The sequence below is a fragment of the Nicotiana tabacum genome, chromosome 10 (assembly GCF_000715075.1).
Source record: "Nicotiana tabacum cultivar K326 chromosome 10, ASM71507v2, whole genome shotgun sequence".
NCBI classification, from domain to species: domain Eukaryota; kingdom Viridiplantae; phylum Streptophyta; class Magnoliopsida; order Solanales; family Solanaceae; genus Nicotiana; species Nicotiana tabacum.
Genome location: NC_134089.1, coordinates 20,294,409 through 20,307,971, shown reverse-complemented (window position 1 = coordinate 20,307,971; position 13,563 = coordinate 20,294,409). Strand labels below are relative to the sequence as shown.

The 13,563-nt window shown below is 33.9% G+C and overlaps 1 long non-coding RNA gene across 1 annotated transcript; it reads right to left on the bottom strand.

The window, feature by feature from the left end:
- Positions 1 to 8,716: 8,716 nt before the first annotated feature.
- Positions 8,717 to 12,010, bottom strand: LOC107781055 (uncharacterized). The gene is made up of 2 exons (XR_001646948.2): positions 11,047 to 12,010; positions 8,717 to 10,338 (listed from the first exon to the last, which is right to left on the bottom strand). It is a non-coding gene; the product is annotated as an uncharacterized LOC107781055 (long non-coding RNA).
- Positions 12,011 to 13,563: the final 1,553 nt, after the last annotated feature.

The window sequence follows — 13,563 nt, the reverse complement described above, 5'->3', positions numbered from 1 at the left end:
TATTTGGATTGTATGTAAATAATCTTAAAATTTACACTTTCTCAGTAAATATAGATAATCATTAGATATTAACTACATGAAAAAAATTAACCATTTCTTCTATTTTTCTTTTTTGATATCATTCTTGTCAGTGTCATTGGATCCTAAAAATAGTCAGGAAGCAAAATAATAACTCATATTTATGGCAAAACAATCAAATATTGAGACATTGAATGACTCTTTGGATAAGACTTAACTCTTTTATTACTACTTGAACTCTTATTTGGTGTATTGATATCTCTTAAAAAATATTTCTTTCTTAAAATTTCAGTTTCTAAAACATTATTTTTCTATAATAATTATTTTTATAATAATGTTATTGAAAATATTATTCTTAATTGAAAACTCATTTTAGTTGGCTATCTAAAAAATAAAAAATTCTTTAGCTAGTGAATTTGTTTTACTCCATTTTGATATTTGACATTAATCATGTTAAATATTTGAGTTATTTGAATTATATGTAAATAACCTTAACATTTAAACCTTCTAAATAATTATAGATAATCGTATATATTAATTAAGAAACACTACATGAAAAAAATTAATATTTTCTCAATTCTCGTAGTGATAATTTTATTTTTGCACTATTCTCATAGGTGTCATTAGAACCTAAAAATAGCTACAAAGTGAAATAATAACTCATATTTATGGCAAAGCACAAAGGTTGACACGATATAAACGATTCTTTGAGACTCTTATACTACGACTTGAACTCTTATTTGGTATGATTTTATCTTTCAAAAAATATTTCTATTTTGAAATTTCAATTTCTAAAACTTTATATATATTATAATAATGATTATCTTTATAATGATGCAAGTGAAGATATTATCATTAATTTAAAATTCACTTTAATCGGCTATCTAAAAATTTAAATGATTCTTTGGCCGGATTTATTTCAGTATGACTCCACTTTAAGTTTATCGATATATTAGCCCCATAATTTAAATTTTTAATACCCTATATATACAAAAAAAAATTGTTCTTTTAATTATTAAATGTTAAATTAGTTGATTATTATTATAAAACATTACATATATTGTCTTGAAATTGTTAAGTAGTTTAGTTTTCGACACCATACTTGGCTTAACCTCAATGCAAACTACTCAAATTGCATTCCAATTCAAATTCGAATATTATATCAGTTTGTTAGTAATAGTGATTTTAAAAAACGACATATAATGTAAATAAAAAAAAATATTCTAAGATATTCTTATCTTATAATCTATGTATTTGAGTTGAAAAAAGAATATTTGAAATCAATGAGATTAACTTTCAAATTTTTTATACTCAATAAAGATGAAACATAAGAAGAAATTTGTTGTCATCTTTTGTTTCTCGTTTTTAGATCTTTCTAACATTTTTTTCAATATTTATTTTCTTTTATCTTATTTTTATGTCATTATTTTTTTTGTTACAAAAAATTAATTTATTTCACTATAAAAGAATGAGTTTAAATAAAGATTGTCTACATATGAACTTTAATTATATTTTTAGTGTTTGGTTGAAATTATTTCATATTTTCTTTTGGCTTTATCTAATCAACCTAAATAGGTGCTCACCCGACCACTTAAATTAAAAAATTGAAAGATGTGTAATTTACATATAATCTATATAACTTTCTTGCTTTAATATATATATATGTCTCTCACATTACTCACAAAAAGAGCTTAATTTCATGATATGGAAAGAAATGAAGAAAAAACACGAAAGAGAGGCGTGGATTAAGGACCTAGAATGCAAGTTATTAAAGTTAATAAGTATTTAAGGGGTACACAGACATTAAAAGACAAATAATATGGACCGAATCTTGTAAATTACGAGGAAAAAAAATTACGAAGTGTAAAATACATAAAGGAAGCATAGGTTAAGGATGTAAAATGCAAAACAACTCTCATAAGATTGTACACTATCAAGCACATATATCAAATTATTTTTATGCTCGAGTGTGTTTTTCAATTAGGTCCCTCATAAAAGCTAATTATACAATTTAGAAATGCACATACAACGGAGACGTCCAAAGTAACGCTAGCTCCGCTATATATATAATTCCGGCACACGGCGGACATCAGCTGTCATCGGCGGTGGTGCATTAGGCGGCAATGAGGCGGCAACCACCGGCACAGGTTGCCAATTATCGGGACACGACGGTGGAGGAGGTGCACCTGAACTTGTTTTACAAGAGGGAGCAGAGGGAGGAATTGGGACAAATTTTGGTAACATATGACGAAAATCTTTTATTTCCAATAGTTTTCTAGGAGTAGTTGCATGGATTGAAGAATAGCAAAGAGTTGTGAAAAGTAAAACAAGAAGGATTTTCGAAATTGCACTTTGTTTGGTCATTATAAAGTAATATTTAGGACTTATAAATATATATGTAGAAGAATGGTTTTACTAGTAAAGGAGCTATGTGTTGTATATATAATAGTTGAAGAAAGAATGTAATAAAATTTGTACAGGTAATTGTTGAGTTGGATTAATTATTTACTGACCTTTTCTGGTGGAAGATATGATCATTAAAACATTCCTATTTGGACTTATTTCGTAGGTCAAAAGGATTAGGAAGGTGGGGAGTTAATTTATTACTTTTTGCCTTTTTATTCAAGAGAAATAAATTTAGTGATGTAATAGTTGATTGATTGCCGAGGGCCTATTTAAAACAATATCTCTATTCTCTCCGAGTAGGGGTAAGGTTTGCATACATACTACTCTTGTCAGACCCCACTTTTAAAATTTTACTAGGTTATTGTTATATGTAACAATTGAATGATTAATTGAGTTTACACTGATAAGAAAAGAAACAAAATATTCTCAATTTTATGACAAATTTGATTTGATGGCGAAGTTCGTGAAGATTATTCAAAAAGAGAACATCGTGTGATAAATTTATGAGTAAAAATATAATCAAGGGAGATTATTTTTAAAGAATTGATCTTTAAGCATAATAAAAGGAAGCATGCTAAAATCACGGAGAAGATCTACTTTATAATATGGAGATAGGAGTTATTACAAAGCCAAAGGAGGAAATATTTTCTAAAATGAAGATCTACCAACTGATGGAAGGATATATCTACACGGAAGAAAGAAGTTGGATATTTACTACAAGGGCGGTTTAATATAGGTGGGGCCTAAAGCGAAGCTCTAAGAAAAGGCCTTAAATATTTTAAATAAAATTCATTTATATTTTATTTGTAAATTTTATTTTTTAGATTTTGAAATGAGTAATTAATACTGTATCTTATAATTGATTTCTTCAATAAATATTTTTTCAATTGATAATAAAACTGATCCATTTATTTTTCTTGAAACAATGTTATATAAGATTTTGATTAGTTTCACTTCTGAAAAAAACACTCTCTTGCTAGTACTTTAATAAGAGCGCCTTTTTGAGATTGTGATTGTATTAAAGTTTTAATTTTTTTTTTTTTTAGTTTCTAACAATATGACTCATATTTTCTAGATAACAAGTTTTAAAGGACAGCCTGTCATAAATTGGGATGTAAGGAATATGCAATTCAAATTTATAAATATACTTTTTTGTTTGACACAATATATAAAGGCTTACGGAAAAGAAAAGAAAGAGCATAAATATGAATATAAATTAGGAAGGCAAGATTAGAAGGAAACTTGTATTGCCAATAAATCAAAATTTTATATGCATTTCATTACAGTAAGCGTTCACTATGCTCTAATTTTCCTTGAGCTTTTTGGGGGGAGGGTCAACATGAATTATAAAGTTTACAAATTCTTTTAACCTTTTTTTTCTATAAAAAGTTCAATATTTTCTAAATATCTTTAAACCATAAAGCTAACTATAAGAATCACCTTGCGGAGAATCCCTTGTTCGTTATTGAGCGTGTTAAAATCATCCCTTGTTCGTTATTATTGAGCGAGTGAAAATCAACCTTGTAAATGTTGGTGGTGAATACTGAAAACCACAAAGGTTATACTCACCCCAAATTATAAAGAGCTCAGGAGATAATCTTCTTGCAACCCAAGAGTCTTGGATTAGGATACAGCATTGTTTTCGAACCAGTGTAAAAATTTATGGTATCATTTGTCGCGCCCCCTTTTTCCTCGCGAAATCGGGTTTGTGACATTTGGTATGGGACAACTCGTTCCTTTTGGGAACTGGGTTTGCATGTGAAGAGTCGCCACCTTATGATTTAAGGTGTATTAGGACACCTATAGGGTTCAATTCTAAGTTATTTGAACAACCAGAGATAGGGTAAGGGCTTGAAATTATCCTAAGGGGAAGGTCTTAGGCACCCCTCAGGATCCACTAGTGTGGTTCCCAGCCAGACAGTTGATTGTAAATTTGTGCAATTTAGCAGACAGACAAGTATGGGCTCAATATTAGGGGATTCGAATTTAAACGTATAAGAGAAAGAACAATTAAAAGAAGAGTTTTTGAAAAGAAGTTTGCAAATAAAGGGAAAGGGGGTCCTAGGTTTATATTTAATATGGATCACATCAATGTGATACCCGGTATGACACTCCTCAAAAGAGGGGATACACGTGGTACTAGCGCACCGGTCATCATATCCATATCTACCCTTCCCGCCCCGTTAAGGTATTAAAGCGCGGATTGGTCTCGATCACTATTGCATGCTATTACCCGTCCCATTCCTATCAGTCCCGGAGGAGTTTAGGACTACTATTCCTAAGGGGAAGGGATATTAGACCGATTTTGATTTCAAAAGTTAAAAATCTAAGGCGACATACAAAACATATAATATTGCATGTTGGGGGAAGCATGTAAACAGATAAAGGCCCATGCATACCTCCTCAAACAAAACACATAAATAGCATGACTTGCACATACTTTTAAGGTCTGATTAAAATACTAAAGACGAGGGGAGTTAATTATTGAAGCAGATTAGTTTATTACATAACTCAGATAAGAAGTCCAAATCAGGCCTGCCTGCTGGTTGTAGCAATTAACAATCTAAGGCTTGCCTAAGCGTTTGGGTGAAATGATATCTATTACTGATTCAGAAAGTGAAAAAATAGTAACCATTTTAAAACGGACGATTGAGATCCTATAGACATGCTTTCTAAACCTCGTTAGATAAAGAAAGAAGGTTGTTTAAAACTGGTTCAGAATAGACTGAATTTTAAATTGATTACAGATCCTATAGGCAAGATATCTAATATTGCTCATTTTATTTATATATACATGATTTCTAAAAGGGGTACTGATTCTTAACCTTATGAACATGATATCTGATTTTAACCATTTAGATCCTAGGAACATGGTATCTAAATATGACCATAATATGCAGAATTTAAGCAAGTCCTATAGGCATACTCGCTAGATGCAGAACATGCAGAAATTTAATGAAAGCATGTCTTATAGACATGGTATCTAACGTGCAGAATTACAAATGCATAATTTAAACAAACGGATCCTATAGGCATGATTTCTAAAATGCAGAACTCAAAACATGTAGAATTTAAATAGCATATCCTATAGGCATGATTTCTACCCTCAAGCATGCATAATTACCCAACCCTTTTCACTAGCCAACCCAATATTTATTATAAATTATTACAGACTAGATAATGAATTACATCAGAAAAGTACAAAAGAAAAGTTACAACCAGAGGAAGCATAATTCTTGACTTCCTCTCTGAGTTATGGAATAAACCACCTCAAATGCCATTGATTCAAAGCCTTTCTTAGACCTGGGTGTGTCAGAGTTCCCTAAGGGTCTCAAAGGACCACGGGCAGTGCTTACACCCAGGTTCATGGAACTAGATTGGGATGAGGGCAGTGTGGAAGTGTCATCTCTTATGTGTCCAAGTTCAAAGGGAGCTCATGGGTTCCAAGGCAAGGCTCACACAAGAGCAGAAGAACCTAAGTCTAAGAAGATAGTGAAAGTGCAGGAACAGAGTCTTAAAACTGAGGGGATAAAAGAGAGGGGTAAAGGGTGATAGGGAGACAGTAATTAGTAACACACAGAGTTAATAATTTCATACAAAGGGGGTCAAGGGTGGGAAATCCATTGCAAGGAGCCCATGCATTTAGGCATGGATCAGCTTTGGTCATGTATAGCAATAGAAGGTGTTGACATGCCTATAAATCAATCAGAACACACAACATCTAGAGGAGATATTGTGGTTATGATCCTAGAGGGATCATGTTTGGGTCATGCATAGCAATGTCCAATGTTGTCATGCCCCAAACCAACCACAGACACTAAACACCTTGGGGATGGGGATTTAGGATTCACAAATCATAATAAATAATAGGCAAAAGCATTAACTCAAAACAGGAAGGGGCAGATTATAACATGTTTAATAATGGAACTTGGTTAAATACAAATAGGAGACAAACAAGGATGGAAGAGACAGTAAAGAAATATATTGTTGTTGGTGCATAATCTTAATTAGAGCATACCAGTAAGATGAAAATACAGAGAAAAAATATTCCCACAGCCTCGCCTCGGCTTTCAACCGGCTAGGTAAGGCAGCAATACAAGTAGCAGCAGAGAAAAGAGAGATATTTTAGTGGAGTGTGTGTTTGAACTCAAGTGTTTTTATGCCTTGTGTTCGTGTGTTTGAAAGAAGAGAAAGTGGGTATTTATAGTTTTGAAAGCATGTAAGATATAAGGCAATAAATGCACATATGGAAGTAATCAGCAATCAGAATCAATCAACCAAGTGATCCCCCTTTAATTGAGGAATCACCCTTTTAACGGGGCTAACATGTTTAAAAGAAGGAAAGAAAATCAGTTTGTAGGCCGACTGGTTATTACCATAAAAGAAAGTAGTAAAACATTGAGTACACAATAGAGTCCAAGTACAGATATACACTTTTTTTGGGGAAAAGATTCAACATGGCAATAAGTAAGGAAAGGGATCAATCACTTTAACAGACGAGTAAAATTAGAGTTAACAAAAAGAGAAGTTTTGAAATCAGTCCCAAAATTGAGAATCAATCAAAGAAGGGGCCTCTGCATATAAATAGAGTGCACAAACAATAGTCATGCGAGGCCAAACTATTGGCAAAAGAAATAACATACAATAGTAGCACAAAGTTAGTAGACAACAAATATTCGAAGCATGATAGTCACGTAGGTCAAGTTTCATTGAATCGGTAGTATAGAGAAAAGAAAAAAAAGGATAGGGTATCAGAAGCATGCAAAGGGTCAAGTGCGAAAACCCTTCTGAAAAGCATAGTCGAGTTTCAAAGATAGTAAGAACCCAGAATCAAAGGAATCACATAAAAAAAAGAGATGCTGAAACAAAGGAACTTCAAATCAAGTCAGGTATTCCAACGAGCAATTTCAAACCCAAAGACATAGGTTTTTTCTTAATAACATTCAATCTTAGAAGATGATAAAAATATAAATCGCACAAGCAGTTTCAGAAACTCGAATAGACACCAAATTTCAACATCGATCGAGTTTAAAGATGATGAACAAATAAATCAGACAATAATTAGCAAATAGTCTCAGAAACTCGAACGAACCCAAAGAAATTAGGGTTTTTATCACCCATCGAGCCTAGAGATGATAAACAAGTAAATCAAACAAACACTTAACAAATAGTCTCAGAAAACCCAAAAGAAATTAGGGTTTTTATCATGCTAAACTCAGAAAAGATTTTGAAAAGAAGAACTTGAAGGAAAACCCTAATCGGAAAAAGATGAAGAGTCTTTTTTCTGAAAGCAAAATTAAAGAAGCTTCGAGAAGGAATTTAAAAACTCATAGCAAGCATAGATCTAAAGTGAACCTGAAAGAAGTCGAGAAGCTCTTAGAGATTAGGGTTTCAGAAGAACCCCAAGTAACGAAAAGGTCTTGAAAGCCATCGATGTAAATAGGAGACTCAAGGGTCTGACTCGAATGGCCATGGCTGGCCGGAGAAAGGTCAGAGACGACCAGAGAACAGTCATCAAAAAATGACTGGACCAAGCCCCTTCAGAATCTGGTCATGAGACCATAGAAACGAACACGTAGAAACCATGTGAGGCTAATACAGGTCTTAGATGATCCTGGAGAGCCATGGATTAGGGTAGATTAAGGTGGCAGCGACTAAGGTTTGATGTTGTTGTAGAGAGGATTTGAGAGAGGAAGGGGATTCAGAGGCGGCGTATTGTGAGAAATGGATTAGGGTGAAGGGGTCATTTGGGTTAAAAAAGAAAAGGAGTAATGAGAGTCGTTGATCTACACGATCAACGGCTGGGATTAGGTGGGAGTCTGGGTCGGTCATTTAAACGGGTAAAGGGTCGAATTTGAAGAAAATTGGGTCGGGGTAAAATTGGGTTCCAATTGGGGTTCAAATTAAGCTATAATTGAAAGGTAATTGGGCTAGTTTTTAAATAGCCAATTTCCCCATTTATTTTATTAAAATAGCAAATTAATTTAAAAGTACTAAAATGATTTATAGCATATAATTATCAAATTAAAAATACTGGACTTAATTTTTATAGATATAAATGCAATTAAATCTAAAAGAGGCTAGTATTACAATTATATGCAATTTAACTTTAAAAATATTAAATAAATTTGTAAAAATGTACAAAAATTATTTTAGCTATATTTTGGCATAAATATGAGAATGCAATAAATAAATTACTAAAATGATAATTTTGGAAATATTATTAGGTTTTTATAAATAAAATAGGAAAATAAATTGGTTTACAAATCTTTAAAAATTAAGAAAAAATAATAAAACAATTGGACGTACTTATATATGCATAAATATGCTATTTTAAAAAGTATTTTGCATATTAAAAAATATACAAGGAAAAATTGGGTATCAACAGCTGTCCCTCTTTACTCGGGAAGGGTGAAAGAGTTGTCTGGTAAAGATATGATGGTCAATTTTGACCAAGCGGAACGGTTTGAAGAGGTTTAGGCCGCGCCCTAGATTCTAAGATGCCTACATATCCCTGGTCTTACAAGAATCAGGCCATATGTAGTTCGGGATCCATTGGCGGAGTATACCGATGAAGACTTTTCAAGAACGGATGCAATGTGTGGTAGGTTTGCGGGAATGTTTTAGGTTTGGTAGGCCTGCAAAAACTGGAGCGGGTTCGCTCCTGCCAAGATGGTTGTTGCTCGCCGGTTTTCCTGCAAATAAGCAATACAAGCATATATTGTGCGTAAAATTTTACATGATGCAAATTCCCATCGGACCATGAAGGTTGTCTTTGGACGGTTAGAATGACGTCCTTATACCATGTTGTCCTAGGCCATGAAGCATACAATAAAGGATTCGCAGGCCATGGAATGATGCTCTCGGGCTATGAGGATGATGCCTCCGAACCATGATGCCTTTGAATTGTCACACCCCTTTTTACTACTTCACTAACCCTCTTAAAAATATAAAAGGATTTATAAAGCTCAAAGGGTTTTCAATTTTGAGAGTGACAAATGATATGTTTAAAAGGATTTCTCTCAGAGTCGCCACCTAGCATTGTTTTTTGGTGTGTCAGGTCACCATTTTAGAAAAAAAAATTCCTTTTAAAACAATTGGACTCAAAACTAAGTCGGCACCAGAGATTTGGGTAAGGGGGTTCATTTGACTCGGAGAGAAGGTGTTAGACGCTCCCCAAGTCCCGTAACTAGTACGGTTGTGTACTCGATCAAGTTGGCTTTTGAAATTTCAAATTGAGGTGAAAAACACAGAAAAAGAAAAATAAACACACAAGCGGCTCGAGGTCGTCCACACCAAGATTAAATAAAATAAGAAAATAATAAAGCCTATACTATGCTCACTCTACTATGTCCGTCACGGCCTTCAATTACATCCACTTAGGGGTATACCCCTGATAAAAGAACACAAAAAATATATATACAAACTCTACGGGGCATTCCCCTGATGAATTAACTAACTAAAAGGGACGACCTCTCACCTCGAAGGAACAAATCCTAAAGAATGCCTACCCAGGTGTGGTCGGCCTAAACATGCTCCTAAAGATAATATGTTAAAAATGCAATAAATAAAAGAGAACTAAATAAAATCAGGATTCAATTCATGCTCAAATTCTTTTAATCTATTTAAACCCAAACCCCATGAGTCATTTCAAGCAATTTATCCATCTGTCCACACAAATAAAGACAAGGGAAACATCAGAAAAGTAACTATTCAAAAGACACATAATATTTGTAGCAAATGAACGGGCAGACATAGAATACCAAGAATTACTATAGGAGGGAAAGGGAAAGATAAACAAAATGAATTAAAACATTGATACGCACCATAACCCTATATTAATCCCAATTCATGTATATTATCTCTTAATTTGCTAAGAATAGAAAATTCCCAAATGACATCTAACCAGTAATCCTGTCGTAATTCAAGTCCAAAAATAAGATCAAAAATCAATTATATAAGCTATTCAGTTTACTTTCACCAAATGTAACTTCTATATATATATGAATTTCACTCAAAAACAAATACCTACTAGTTTTCGGTCCACTCCTAAACTCCACACAATTTTAGAATGCATTTTAAACTTATCTGAAGCTAGCAGCAAATAAGACCTTGGAAACGAATTTTGTCTCACCTTTTAAACGGAAAAGAATAGAAAAGGTACTAGTAAAAAGAGTTTTAACTTGAAGCAAGCAATGGAACTATTTCTTAATCTAAGAGCAAAATGTTAATGAAACGGATAACCAAAGGTGGAGTTGACAGAATATTCATGGAGATTCTAAGAAAATAAGTTATTTGTCCTTAATCGACCGAGATGCTATTTTAATGCTAGATTGGAGGGACCTGACATGGACTAAGCTTAAACTAGGTGAAGTAATTCTTCAAATAACAATTTGATCACACAAACAGTAAAGCCACGACTCAATGGCAAACATAATCACATACTTCAATCTCTAGCACAATAAGGATCAAGGAAATATGTTATTCATTTCTGCAGATTCAGATTCATTTATAGTCAAAGTATTCAACAAGAACAATTTAACAAATTAGATCAAGCGCAAAGACCAATAGCTCGACACATACGAACAAATCAAAATAGGGATAGAGGTTGTAGATGTGAACCTGAAGTTGAACTTTAATTAATAAAACTTCCTTAGTGACACGAGGAGGAATCAAAGCAGCGGTTGTGACCAAAATTCGTCACGACGATCAAACTACGAACAAAAGAAGCGAACCGAACCTCAAACGACGAAAATGACTCTGACCTGAAGCAAACTGAATGGCGGACGAATTTTTAGAACCCAAAATGCTCCAATCTAATCCCATGATCGAAAATGAAACAAAACTGAAAATATTTTTTTTTGTATTTTTTTTGTATTTTTCAAAAAAGAACGAACTTCTGAAGCAAAAATATATAACCCCAAGTATATATTTTCTGAACTGAAATGAAAACGAAGTTCAAAACCCTAGTTTTTCTCCAATTTTATCCAAAGAATCCTAGAACTTTTTTCCCCTCTTTTTGTCCAAAAATCCCAAATATATAGGAAGCCTAGAAGCTTCTCCTTCCTTCCTCTCCAAGAAAACTAAAAATCTTCTCCAAAAAAATCGAATTTTATCCCTTTTTGTGGCAATTAAGGACAAATGGATGGAGTAGATCGAGTGTAACTCGATCCTACGCCTCTCATTTTTTCGTTTTTGCCCAAAAAAAAATCAAAAAAGATGAAGAGAAAATGTGTTCTTCATGATTACGGACACGTGGAGGAAGGAGAGAGGAGTAGAGGGGGGGACCATGGGACTCGTTGAGTGAACTAGCCGATTTTTCGGTGAGTTGGAGGCGGGCAGAATCGGAATGGGGTGGGGCGCCGTTTGGTTAGTGTTTTAAGTTAGGGTTTTGGGAGTTATAATATGGTATTTATATGGGGTGTGGGAGTTAATAGGAGCCATTAGATTAAGAGGGGATGAAGGGTTGATATTTTAAATTAGAAATGGGGCGGGTCAAGAATGTATCCGGCAGGTCAACCGGGTAAGGGAGTGGGCTAGGCGGATTTGGGCCATGTCTTGGCCGAGTTTGGGCTCTAAAATTGGAGTTTTGACTCATTAAATCCATCAATTAAGAAAACTTAACCCTTTTCTTCTCTTTTTTTTAATGATTTAAAATTAATTCTAATTGATTAAATTAAACTATATCATGCTATGAAACCATATATATTATTTTTATATAAATTATTATATTCAAAATAAAAGTGAAGATCATGGTAAAAAAAAATATATTGCTATAAAAATATTAATAACTTAAACTAGATAGAATAAGATAGAACATGAAACTATTTTTGTATTTTTTCAATTTTTGTGCCTTAAAAATTGAATTAAAATTAGTAATAAAGTAAAATCCTATAGAAATAAACTCAAATAAATACCCTAAAATACTAGGACTATTAAAGGTAATCCTAATACGTGGGTCAAAAATTACATGTCTACAACTGCCCCTCTTTGACGGGAAACACAAAGTGTTTTCAGACAAAGAACAACAAGACATGTTTTTTGACCCGACCCTTATTTAGAGAGACCAAAACTAAAAGAAAAGAGAATGTGACCGAGCCCTGGTATTTGAGCTGCCTACATATCCTTGGTTATAAAGGAATCAGGCCACGTGTAGTTCATAAGTTAGAAGGACGATGGAGTACCAAGGTGGAGAGTCGAGTGAAGTGCCGTCGAGGTTCCGGTCCGCGATTCCTGCCATTACATCAAAAATAAAAGAAAAAATTATTGCAAAAGTAAAAGAAAAGTACAAGATCCTATCTACTTCTTGTCTTGAATCTTCCTTGAATCTCTCCTTGAGCCTTCATCGTGAAACTGAAAAATGGGCCCTGTTCTTCAGGCGGGCTCCTGATGCTTCTTGAATTTGTGAATTGAAAGTGACTCTGAAATGAATTCCCTTATTCTCCAGGTGAGCGCCTGCTATTAAAACTTGAAACGGATTCCCTCGTTCTCCAGGTGGGTGTCTGCCAATAGCTTGAACTTGAAATGATTTTCCTAATTCTCCAGGCAGGCACCTGATTCCCAAACTTGAATTGTATTTCCCTTATTATCCAGGTGGGCGCCTGATTGCCAAAGTTTGAAATATATTCCCTTGTTCTCCAGGTGGGCGACTGCTAATAAAACTTGAAACGAATTCCCTTGTTCTCCAGGTGGGTGCCTGATTACCAAAAACTTGAATTGTATTCCCCTGTTATCCAGGTGGGCGCCTGATTACCAAAACCTTGAATTGTATTCCCTCGTTATCCAGGTGGGTGCCTGATTGCCAAAAACTTGAAATGTATTCTCTTGTTCTCCAGGTGGGTTCCTGATTGTCGAAAACTTGAATTGTACTCCCTTGTTATCCAGATGGGCGCCTGATTGCCAACAACTTGAATTGTATTCCCTTATTATCCAGGTGGGTTCCTGATTGCCAAAAACTTGAATTGTATTCCCTCGTTATCCAGGTTGATGCCTGATTGCCAAAAACTTGAAATGTATTACCTCGTTCTCCAGGTGGGCGCCTGCCATTACAACAAAACAGACAAAACAAAAGAAATATTTCTGCCCCAGTTTGGGATCTGGGTATATTTGTGAGTGTTAATCGAATCATGTTACATACAG